Consider the following 13,195-nt stretch of genomic DNA (forward strand, 5'->3'; position numbering starts at 1 on the left):
ATAGGCACAGTGCCTACGGCCCCTCCTGCCCTCTTTGGGCCCCACGCCCAGCCATGCCGGCAGCCTCCCTCAGTGGCCTGGGCCTTCGCCAGCGCCCGGCTCTGTGTCCAGCTGCTCCTCCTGTGGCCCCACAGTGCTGCCCCTTTCCCTCAGTGATGGGGACTGGACTGCCTGGGAACGGGCTGTGTCTCAGCTGTACACACCCGTGTGTGTCAGTGTGTGCATGTGAGTGTGTGTGTGTGCTGGGGTGTGTGTGCAGGAATGCTTGTGTCTGGGGGCAGGGGGAGCGTCTGCCTTCCTACCCCAGGCCTGGAATGGCCGTGCCAGGGTGGGTGGGAGCAGCGTGTGCGAGGAGAGGGCTGCTTTGACATCTGTGTGTGGCTGGTGGGGGCGGGAGGACGTGGTGTGGCACGAGTCTCGGGCTTCCCATCTCCATCCAACTGTTTCCGCATGGCTGCGCTCCTGAGGGTTTAGAGCAGCCCAGGGGTTCAGGAGGCTGTTGGGACACTGGAGGCAAGCGCTGGCAGGGATGGGGGTGGGCTGACCAGGCAGCATGGCCAGGGGGCTTGGAGCCGGGGCAGTGAACCACCCCCCAAATTTTTAAAGTTTTAAAAGTCATATTTACTCAAGTGTAGTTTACATTCAGTATAATCCATCCTGTTACATGTGAGTTTCAACAAATGCACAGTCATGCAACCACCACCATAATCCAGACGAACAGTTGCAAGAAGATGTAGAATGTCTCCAAAATTCCACCAGGCCCCTTTGCAATCAGCACCTCCCTGATGGCTAGGAATCCATTGATCTGCATTCTGTCAGAAGATTCAGACTTCATCATTAAAATGATCTATTATGGAAAATATTATAAGCATACAAAACACAAAACCAAGTTTTAAAAAGTGAGATATTTCTTAAAAGTTTAGTGTACAAACAAAATGAAGTCACCTTCACATTTTACTACAGATGTGCAGATAGTTTTCTTGGTGCACAGAGATAAGTCAGAATTAACTTAGAATACACATGTTCTAAAACTGACCTCCGGAAGAACTTGTCTTAGTCATTTCTTTGCAGAGTATGTGAACCAAGATTAGGGTTTGGTCTTTGGTGTTAGCACTGTGTCAAGGATCAGGTAGAAAATATAAATGGAGAGGCCCCTTTCTGAGGCCAGGCCCCACTGTCAGGGCATGTGGGGTGACCAGGGGCCAATACCAGCTGAGGCTAAGAGGCTGCTCTGAGGAGGGCGGGGCTCCAGGTGCCTCTTGAACCCTTTGTTCAGTACCAGGACATGTGTGGCTGGGCAGCAGCCTTCAGACTCCCCACCGGCTGGTGCCCAGTGCCCATAGCCCTCTGTTGGGTTGTCAGGCCCCTGCACCCATGGTGGTGTGGTGGGCTCCAGAGTTCCCTGGGACCAGCTGATGTCTTGTCCTTGGTTTTGGCCCAAATGCAAGGCCCTGGTCTCCTCCAAGTAACTTCCTTTCCCCAGGGCTGTCCAGGCCCCACCGCTGCCTGTTCCTTCCCAGGGCCTCCCACAAGTCCCGATGCTGACGCCTCTCTGCCATCCTAGTTTGTGGCCACCGCCTCCAGCTCTGTGTCTGCCTCCCAGCCAGGGAGCCGCGGTTGACGATCTCGTGAGTGTCCGCCCTTCTGAAGGGTACAGTGTGAAGTCTCGTCAGTCTCACTTAAGTGCCTAAGCACCTCTTTAGAAACCAGGGAGTCATCCGGGTTTCTCCATCTTTAACCATGTTTTCCAAAGGTTTTCTTGGCAATTTCCTGGCAATTTGCAAGACAGGATTTTTTGGTCGCCAAATTCCAATTAGCTTTAAACTTGCCACGATCTCCCGTGTCATCCCGTCCATCGATGATGCTTATTACATTCTTCCTGATTTCCATGTGGCCAAATTCAATAGTTATTTACCCCAGGCTTGTATTTTGGAGGCTAAAGAACTCTGTTACCAGCTATATCCGTGCTGTGGCTGCCATAACAAAATATCACAAATGTGGCTTAAAACAACAAAAATTTTTTCAGAGTTCTGGAAGTCAGGAATCTGAGATCAAGGTGTTGGTGGCTGACTCTGAGTGCTCCAGGGGAGGACCCTCCACCTCTTCCAGCCTCCTGTGGTGAAATGGTTTGGGTGTGTCCCTCCACATTTGATGTTGAGATGTTAATCCCAGTGTTGGAGGTGGGGCCTGGAGGGAGGTTATTAGATCATGGGGCTGGACCGCTCATGAATGGTTTAGCACCATCCCCCAGGTGATGAGTGAGTTCTCCCTCAGTTAGTCCATGTGACAGCTGGTTGTTTAAAAGTCTGGGATGTGCCACTTCTCTTCTCTTGCTCCCTCTTGCCATGTGACATTCCTGCTTCCCCTTCACCTTCTGCCGTGATTGCAATCTCCCTGAGGCCTCACCAGAAGCAGATGCCAGGGACATGTTTCCGGAATGGCCTGCAGAAATATGAGCTAATTAAACCTCCCTTCCTTCCTTCTCTTCTGCCTTTCCTTCCCTTCCCTTCTGTCCTGCCCTGCCCTTCTGCCCTTCCGCCCTGCCCCGCCCTTCCCTTCTTCTTGTCTTTTCAAGACAAGTTCTCACTATGTTGCCCAGGCTGGTCTCAAATTTCTGAGCTCAAGTTATCCTCCTGCCTCTGCCTCCCAAAATGCTAGGATTACAGTTATGAGGCACAGTGCCCCACCTAAACCTCTTTTCTTTATAAATTACTAGCCTGATGTATTTTTTTTTCTAGTAACACAAACTAACATAGAAAATTGGTATTGAGGAGTGGGCCATTGCTATAAAGATACCTGAAAATGTGGAAGCAGCTTTGGAATTAGGTAACAGGCAGAGAAGTTAGAAGAATTTGGAGGACTCAGAAGAAGACAGGAAGATGAGGGAAAGTTTGGAATTTCTTAGAGACTGATTAAATGGTTGTCACCAAAATGCTGATAGACATATGGACTGTGAAAGCCAGGCTGGTGAAATCTCAGATGGAAACGAGGAACTTATTGGGAACTGGAGTAAAGGTCACCCTTGTTAAATCCTAAGAAACAACTTGGCTGCATTGTGTTCATGCCCTAGGGATCTGTGGAAGTTTGACCTTAAGAGTGATGACTTAGGGCATCTGTGGAAGACATTTCTAAGCAGAGATTTCTAAGATGTGACCTGGTTGCTTCTTACAGTCGATGGTAAGATATGGGAGCAAAGAAATGACTTAAAGTTGGAACTTATATTTAAAAGGTTTAAATGAAAAAATAAAATGCGAATCCGAGGGGATTCCAAAGAAACCTGGAAAACCAGTTCAGACCATGACAGGCAGGGGAGGGTGGTTTGGGGTCCCTCACTCTACCCTCTCCCTGTTGGAGTTTAGGCTCAGCTGACCAGTGTTAACATTAAAACAGGGAGCTGAAGACTGACAAAGCTGACTCTTTGTAGCAATAAGGTATGAAATTCCAACCTGACTCTGGTATAGCATCACATGACAGGTGGCTGGCATGGAAGGAAATTATTTTATCCCAGAATATGTTTCTCTGACACATTTTGGAATGGCCCTGCAAAGTCGTCTCTTGTGGAGGAAATTTATATTCTGTAGAGAATCTTTTTCCCTTTCCAGGTCTCTTCCTGATTCAGGAGAGATTTATCCAAGAGTCTGGCACCTTTGAGGTTCTGATAAGAGACATTGACCATCTCTTCTCTCTGGAACCTGGAGGCTTCATCTACATAACAAGAACCTCAGCTTCCACAACTCACTTTATCTTAAGCATTGCTTTTTGCTGGCTTCAACTTTTTAGATAATTTAACTTTTTCAGCCAATTGCCAATCAAAATCTTCAAATCCACCTATGATTTGGAATTCCCCACTTTGAATTGTCCTGCCATTCCAAACCGAACCAATGTATACTTTACATATATTGATTGATGTCCCATGTCTTTCTAAAACATAAAACCAATCCACAACCCAACCACCTTGCACACGTGTTCTCAGGACCTTTTGAGGCTGTGCCACGGTTCATGGCTCTCACATTTGGCTCAGAATCAATCTCGTCAAGTGTTTTATAGAATCTGGCTTTTTTCATCAACAACGGGAAGCAGAGCATAAAAAGTTTTGGAGAATTCACAGCCTGGCCATGTGGTAGAAAAGAAAAGGTATTTTCAGGAGAGAAATATAAGTAGGCTATGGAGCAGCCACTTGCTAGAGAGATTAGCATAACTAAAAGGGAGGTAAGTGCTCATATCCAGAACAAAGGGAAGAAGGCCTTGAAGGCATTTCAGAAATCTCTGAGGTGGTCTTTCCCATCACAGGCCCAGAGGCCAAGGAGGAAAGGATGGTTTTGTGGGCCATGCCCATGGCCACTGCTGCCTGTGCAGCCTTGGGACACTGCTCTCCACATCCTGGCTGCTCTGGCTCCAGCCTTGGCTCAAAGGGCCCCAAGTATAGCTTAGGGTGCTTCTTTGGAGAGTGCAAGCCACTATAAGCTTTGGTGACTTCTACCTGGTGCTAAGCTTGTAGGCCCCCAGAATACACGAGTGAAGGAGGCTTGGCATCTTCCCTCTAGATTTCAGAAATGTATGAGAAAGCCCAGGTGCCCAGACAGAAGCCTCCTGCCAGCATGGAGCCCTCACAGAGAACCTCTACTAGAGCAGTGCCAGAGAGAATGTGGGGTTGAACCCCCATATAATGTCCCCACCAGGGCACTGCCTAGTGGAGCTGTGGGAAGGGGGCCACTGTCCTCCAGACCCCAGAATGGTAGATCCACTGGCAGTTTGCACCCTGAATCTGGAAAAGCCACAGGCACTCAACTCTGTCATGTGAGAGAAACCACAGGGGCCACATCCTCCAAAGCCACAGGGGTAGAGTTGTCCAAGGCCTTGGGAGCCCACCCCCTGCACCAGTGTGCCCTGGATATGGGACATGCAGTCAAAGGAGATTACCTTGGAGCTTTAAGATTTAATAACCGCCCTGTTGGATTTCGGACCTGTATGGGGCATGTAGATCCTTTCTTTTTGCCAACTTCTCTCTTGTGGAATGGGAATGTTTACCCCAATGTCTGCACTCTCATTGTATTTTGGGAGTCAATTTGTCTTTGATTTCATAGGCTGATAGGTGGAAGGGACGCATCTTCAGATGAGACTTGGGACTTGGGAAATTTGGGTTGATTCTGGAATGAGGTAAGACTTTGGGGGACTGTTGAGGCATGATTGTATTTTGCGACATGAGAAGGACATGAGATTTGGGGGGCCAGGGGTGGAAGGATATGGTTTATATATTTGTCCCCTCCAAATCTCATGTTGTAATATGATTCCCAGTGTTGGAGGTGGGGCCTCTAGAAGGTGATTAGATCAAGGGGGCAGATCCCTCATGAATGATTTAGCATCATCCCCTTAGTGATGAGTGAATTCTCCCCCAGTCAGCTCACACACAGAGTCTAGTTGTTTAAGTCTGGAGTCCCCCTCAACCACTTGCTCCCATTCTTGCCATGTGGCATACCTGCTCTCCCTTCACCTTCTGCTATGATTGTAAGTTTCCTGAGGTCCTTGCCAGAAGCAGATGCTGGCGCCATGCTTCCTATACAGCCTGCAGAACTGTGAGCCAATTCAACCTCTTTCCTTTATAAGTCACTCAGCCTCAGGTATTTCTTTATAGTAATGCAAATGGACAAACACAGGTGGCTCCTGACATACCCCTCATCTTCTCCTTTGTCATCATATGGCTTACCTCCATGTGTATCTGTGTCCTCTCCTCTTATGAGGACACCAGTCCTTGGACTTGGGATCCATCCAAAATTTAGAATGATATCATCTCAAGTCCTTAACCTAATTTGTAAAGACCCTATTTCCAAATAAGGTCACATTCTGAGGTTCCAGGTGGGCATACATTTGGCCAGGGAGATGCCATCAGCCCACCACAGCAGCCTATGCAGGTACATTTGCATATAGCTTAGGGTTGACCTTTCCCATGGAAGTATTACATCCCCCTCTGGACTCCAGTTTCACATGTTTTAGAATCCTTTGCCTTGTCCAGCAGGATGAGTCTCTTTTCATTTTTTAGTATTTTTCTCTGTCTTCTTTGGATTGGATTAAAAAGAATTGATATATTCTATTGATGCATCTTTAAGTTTTCAGTTCCTTCTTAAGTCTTCTCCAATCTGTTATTAAACTTGGGTAATGTTTTTCTCTGTCTTTTCTTTTTTAATAAAATAGAGATGGGGTATCATCATGTTGCCCAGGCTGGTCTCAAACTCCTGAGATCAAGTGATCCTTCCTTGTTGGCCTCCCAAAGTGCTAGGATTACAGGCATGAGCCACTGGGCCTGGTCAAATGATGTTTTTCATTTCAGAATCATGCTTTTAGTTCTAGAATTTTCATTCAGTTCTTGTAACTATTTTCAGTTTTTTATGGAGATACCTCATCTAGTCAGTCATGATAACCATATTTTCCTTTAAGTCTTTGAACATATTTAACATAACTTCTTTAAAGTCCTTGTCTGATAACTGCATCTGCATCTAGGTCATCTTGGAGTTGATCTCCATTGATCCCTTTTTCTTTTGACTATGGATCACATTTTCATATTTCTTTGCATACCTGGTAATTTTGGATGTGCACCTGATGTTGTTGATAACATGTGGTACAGGCTATGGGTTTTGCATTCTTCCTTAACAGGGCATTAATTGTTTTTTTCAGTGTTAGCAAGCAGTTAGCTTGAGTTGACTCAAACTCCCAAGTCTGTCTGCCTGGCAGTTGGCAGTAGCTGGAATCTCAGTTCTCTCGACCTTACAGGTGTTGCTTTCTGCTGGGCCCTTTGGAGTTTTCCCTACCCATGCACACCTAAGCGATCAGCCAGAGGTTTCAGTGGAGGTTACTTGCAGATTGTGGGGTTTCCCTTCGGTGACCTTCTCCTTTACGGACATCTTCTCTTCATTTCCAGCTGCTCTGAAAATGCAGCCCTGCATCCCACTCCTCACCAGGAGGGCTGCAGTTTCCTGCTTGAAATCTGGCTGCACCCATTCCATGCCCTGGGGTGTGACTCCAGATGAATATTTCACGGAATAATCCTTACTAGTGTTTGCCTACTTGTGGTCATGTTCCAGTGCCTGCAATTGGTGTGAGTGGGTGTTGTGTGTGCTTACAGCTTTTCCAGTGTTTATAATTGCCATCTGCCAAAGGGCTAGTCTGATATTAGCTGCTCCAGCATTATTGGAATCAGAACTACTTTCTCTCATGTGGTTTTTCATTTTCATTTCCCTGTTGACTAGTGTGGTTGAACATCTTTTCATATGTTCAATGGCTATTTGGATATCTTCTGTAAAACATCTGTTCAATTCTCTTTCCTATTCCTAGTTGAATTATTTGAATTTTTTTTCTCATTGGTTTACAGGGGTCCTCTTTATATTATGGATCTGTTCATGTCAATCAGTTACATATGTTTATAGGAAACATTGAGAAAAACTGAAAGGGACCAAAGGATTACCAGGTGCCTTCCATGGAAAGCAAGGCATCGTCTTGTACACTCTTCCAGGTTATTTCATTCTATGGAGCTCTGCATCTTTTATTTCCTTTGAACTATTTTACACCTCTACAAGCCAGGGGTCCCCAACCCCTGGGTCATGCACTGGAATCGGCTCATGGCCCATTAGGAACTGGTCCACATAGCAGGAGGTGAGGGGTGTGTGAGCATTACTGCCCGAGCTCCACCTCCTGTGAGATCAGTGGCAGCATTAGATTCTCATAGGAGCGAACCCTATTGCGAGCTGCACATTCCCAGCATCTGTGTTGCACACTCCTCATGACACCCTAATGCCTAATGATCTGAGGTGGAAAAGCTTTGTTCCCAAACCATCCCCCGATCCTGGTCTGTGGAAAAATTGTCTTCCATGGAACTGGTTCCTGGTGCCAAAAATGGTGGGAACCACTGCTCTAAGTTGTGCACAATTGATAGCAAGGCAAAAACTCTTTGAATTGGTAGAAATTCAAGTTCTCATCTTTGGAAGGACAATGAATTCCTCCTCACCTCCCAGGGAAGAGGCCAGTTTTCCATCTATCTATGAACTCCTTTTAGCATTCCTGAATCAATTATGTAAGTGTAGTACTTAGAATTCCACTTTGGACTGGCTGCAACACCTTAATTAATGAGAGAAAGAGCATCTCTGAAATGTGTCGTCATATGTTTATGTGAGTCATGATCATAATAGTTTTAAAAAATGATCTTTTAACTCGTTGTGATTTCTTGTTCCCCATGGCCCCACCCAGCCTTGGTATCCAGGGAGCTTAGTTTTCTGTGGCCCGGGAGGGCAGGAGACCCGGTGTTGACGGGGAGATCTGAGGTTGGCCCCAACTTTTCCCCACAGCTCTGCTTCACGGAGAGCCCTGGGAAGGCCTCCCAACCCCACACCTGTCCTGTTGGCCAAGGTGAGCTCCATGCCACGTGACAACTCTGCCGGTGGCCACCTGGTGAGCATCTGTTGAACAGAGAAATGTGCAGCATCTTCACAGAGCTTCCAGGGCTTCTGTGCTCTCCAAACATCTCTGGGCTCCTGGCACCCTCTCAGGGTGTGATATGTTGGTGGCTGGGTTGTGCCCCTCTTCCTAAGGGTAGAACTGAGGCAAGGACAAAGCTCTGGACTCAAAGAGCTGGTGTGGGGTGAGTGAAAGGAACAGGAGCTTTTGGGTCAGAAATGCTAGTTTTAGCCTGGCATTGTCCCCATGAGCAGGGGCCGCAGGCTCACCAAGGCCTCAGTTTCTATAATGGTGAGAGAGTGTCAGAGACTGCAGCACGTATTTGAAAAGCGTCCAGGGATGGCAGGGGTCTGGGTTGGACCAGCTCTCCTGAATAGTGAGGGTGCGACGTTGAGCATTGTGAAAGGAAAATAAAATCTCAGGACCCCAAACTCACTATTCCAAAAGGAACAGTTGAGGTGGGAAGCTGACTCATGAAAAAAAAAAAAAAAGAAAAAGTCATGCCTTTCCTTTTGTTTCCAAACTGATAGCAGCAGCAGATAGGCCAGGTCTCCCCAGGTGGCTTCCCTCACCCTGACAACATAAATTAACAGACTGGTCTTCATCACATGGGACAAAATGAGACAAGAAAATCGTCCCTCCTGCCCCTGAGACGAATGCATATTTGACTTCTTCCTCTACTGTTTATTTTCTTATAAAGTGCAGATTTAGTGAGCACAAGGCGAACGCGTAATTGCTCCCTCCACCCCTCCTTTTCATGCAACGTGGGGGCTCAGTGAACTGTAATCAAAGCCTCACAAGAATGTGACCCTCCCCTCTTGCTTTTTTCTCTTTCATCTTTCCCCTCCTCCAGCTTTTCCCCTTTTTGATATTGAAGCAGGACGTAGTGTGACTCTGTCTGGTGTCAGGTGTGGGGTGGTCCCTGCCCGTGGTGGTCCCGGTTTCCTGGGAGACGGCCAGATGTGGGTGCTGTGGGGAAGAGGCCGGTGCAGTCTCTGTATGGGAGAGAGCATGTCCATTGTGCTGAGTGGGCTGGGAGGGATCCACAGAGAAGACCGTGGCTCAACAGCTAGCACCGGGGACGGGAACGTGGGTGAAGGGCCTGGCATATGGAACGGCTCACGGCGTGAGGCTGTGACCCACCCGGGGAGCCTGTGCCTGTGTGTGCAGGGTGGGTGCTGGGGTTGCAAGCGCGTGTGTCCGTGTGTGAGGACCGTGAGAGTACACGTGTGTGTCACGTGGCCCCCATGCATGGCAGGCATGTGCAGCCTGAGTACCATGCCAGACGGTGCGTTCTGTCTCCTCCAAGCCCAGCCCTGCCCTGTGAGCAGAGAGCTTGGCCATGGGACTGATGTTCTGTCTCCTGCAGGCCTGGCCCTGTCCTGCCGTGTGAGCAGGGAGCTTGGCCATGGGACTGATGTTCTGTCTCCTCCAGGCCTGGCCCTGTCCTGCCCTGTGAGCAAAGAGCTTGGCCATGGGACTGATGTTCTGTCTCCTGCAGGCCTGGCCCTGTCCTGCCGTGTGAGCAGAGAGCTTGGCCATGGGACTGATGTTCTGTCTCCTCCAGGCCTGGCCCTGTCCTGCCGTGTGAGCAGGGAGCTTGGCCATGGGACTGATGTTCTGTCTCCTGCAGGCCTGGCCCTGTCCTGCCGTGTGAGCAGGGAGCTTGGCCATGGGACTGATGTTCTGTCTCCTGCAGGCCTGGCCCTGTCCTGCCCTGTGAGCAGGGAGCTTGGCCATGGGACTGATGTTCTGTCTCCTGCAGGCCTGGCCCTGTCCTGCCGTGTGAGCAGGGAGCTTGGCCATGGGACTGATGTTCTGTCTCCTCCAGGCCTGGCCCTGTCCTGCCGTGTGAGCAGGGAGCTTGGCCATGGGCGTGGTGGGCCCAGGCATGGCTGTAACGGGCCTCAGTGGCTGGGCTCGGTGGGGACACCACACCCCTTGCTGAGTGTGGGTAGCAGAGGGTTCGAGGTGCCCTCTGGGAGGTGGTCGGGCAGAGGCAGGGTTGGGAGTGTGTGGGGAGATGGGTGTTCGGCTAGGCTCCTTCCCTGTGCAGGGGCTCAGCTGAAACCTGGGCTCTCACTCCCCTCACCCTTGCCTCCCCAGCATCCTCCCTCTGCCCCTCTCTTCAGCCTGCCTCGGGCCTTGCTCTGGGACCCCTGATGGGAGGACAGGAGGGGCTTCAGCAGCACCCTGTGCTGGGTGGACACTGAGGTCACAGCCTCGCTCTGTGTCTCTTCACAAGGCCACGTGGTGGCATCCTTCCTCCTGTCTAACCAGAGTCCTGCTTGCTGCTCTGCAAGCCCACTTGGGTCGTGTGGGTCAGGGACACCTGGCAGGGTGGGCTTCGTGGACTCAAGGGCCACCAGTTCCTCCAGGTCAACATGCTCAGATGGTTCCATTCTCCCCCTTCCCTTGGCCACAGGGACCTGTGTATCCTGGCGTGACCACAAATGTCACAGCACAGGAGTCGCACCAGGAATGTCACACCACATCATCCTACGTCACACCAGGGATGTTATGCCACATCACCTTATGTCATGCCACATCACACCAGGGATGCACACCCCATCACAGTATGTCATACCATGTCACACCGCATCACACCCCTTCACACCAGGGATATCACACCACATCACGTTATGTGATACCACATCACACTACATCATACCCCATCACACCACATCACATTGTCACACCACATCACACCCCATCACACCAGGGATGTCACACCCCATCACACCACATCACATGTCACACCATGTAACACTACATCATACCCCATCACACCACATCACACCCCATCACACCAGGGATGTCACACCCCATTACATCACATTATGTCACACCATGTAAGACTACATCATACCCCATCACATGAGAGATGTCACATCCCATCACACCACGTCACATTATGTCACACCATGTCAAACTACGTTACACCCCATCACACCAGGGATGTTTGCCACATCGCCTTATGTCACACCACAACAACCACATCAAATTGTGTCACATCACATCACAGCCCATCACACCACGGATGTTATGCCACATAACCTTATGTCATGCCACATCACACCACATCACACCAGGGATGCACACCACATCACACCACATCACATTGTGTCACACCACATCACATGCCACACCACACCACACTATGTCACAGCCTGTTACACGTCATCATACCACATCACACCAGGGATGTCACACTCTGTCACACCACATCACACCATGTCCAACACCACCTCACACCAGGGACATTATACCATGTCGCACCACATCACATCACCCCTCGGATATCACACTGTCTTACCACATCACACAACATCACACCATGTCCTGTCACATCACGCCACATTACATCCACGTCACACCACGTCATGTTACATCACAGCACGGACTGCTGGGGTATGTGCAAGGGTCGCCCACAGTGCAGCCTTGCTGGAGAGTTGAGGGAGGGTCCTGGGGCTGGGCATGGTGTTCCCGCAGGAGGGCCGGCCCTCTGGAGGATGCTCAGTCCCAGGTGGAAAGGGGGAGGTGGGGCCCGGGTGGCTCAGAGAGGTGCTCAATTTCCCCAAGGGAAGCTGGTCCAGGCGCCAGGCCCTGCAGGGGGCAGGAGCTGCAGGGAGCATCTGCTTCTTCCCCACTCAGCCTCCTCAGTGCACGGACTGATCCGGAGCCCAGCACTGCCCTGGGTTTCCTTTCCTTAACCTGGCCAGGCCGTCCATCCTCAGACAGTGGACTGGAACCCACCCCACCAGAGCACCCGGAGGCCCGTAGGGCCCTTTGAAGGGCAGAGGGTGGAGACCTGTCCAGCAGGCCCTGTCCTGAAGGCTGGCACCCTCTCTGGACAAAGCTCTCCTGCATCTCTGGGACGCCATCCTTGGGCTTAGGATAGAGCCGGTGATGCAGCAGCTGCCCGCCCTACACCCCAGGTGCTGTCTCCCTCACCCGCCGCGGGGCTGCAGCAGCGTGTCCTGAGAGTTAAAGGGCTGGGCTTCAGCACCCAGTTCAGGCCAGGCCCCCTGAAGCCCACCCTCCAGCGGCGAGCCCTCTCACGGCACGGCAGGGCCTGGAGTCTGGGGATTTCATCCCCAACTCTGTGTTTGGTGAAGCTCCAGCTGCTCGATGCCACACGAATGAAACCAACCACTCCTCTTTCCTGGGTGAGATGGTCTCTCTCCTGCCACAGGCACCTCCGATGGCATTTCCCAGCCCGGCCACCGCAGTAACAAGACCCTGTCCTTGCTGAGTTGCAGCCAGGCTCCTTGGAGCCTCTCCACTCGGCCTCAACCTTGGCTTGTAAAGACTTGAGCAGACACTAACAGTTTCTAACAGCTTCTGGCCGCACCCCTAGGCCGACCCCTGACCCGTCAACACCTGTCTGAGAAAGCTCCGCGCAGCAGAACTGACCATTTGGACCAACCCCGACCTCCCTTTCTCAGGGTGTCTGCTGAAAGGGCTGCAACCACACGTCCTTCTGTCCGTTCCCAATGTCTGTGCATTTCCTGTGACCCAGGAGGGTCTTTCTCAAGACTTGAGAGCTGCTCCCTGAAGTGTCCCCACTGGTAAGGATGGGGCCTGTGTCTCCAGGCTCTGGGAGGACGGAATCCTGACCTCAACAGTGGCCAGCAAGGACACAGCAGGCCCCATCCCGGGGACGCTGACCAGCACTGGGCAACTTTTCCCTTCCCCGACGACTGAGCCCCGAGCCCCCTCCCTGCTCCCTCTACCACCTCCCTTTACAAGG

The sequence above is a fragment of the Pongo pygmaeus genome, chromosome 15 (assembly GCF_028885625.2).
Source record: "Pongo pygmaeus isolate AG05252 chromosome 15, NHGRI_mPonPyg2-v2.0_pri, whole genome shotgun sequence".
Taxonomy (NCBI): Eukaryota; Metazoa; Chordata; class Mammalia; order Primates; family Hominidae; genus Pongo; species Pongo pygmaeus.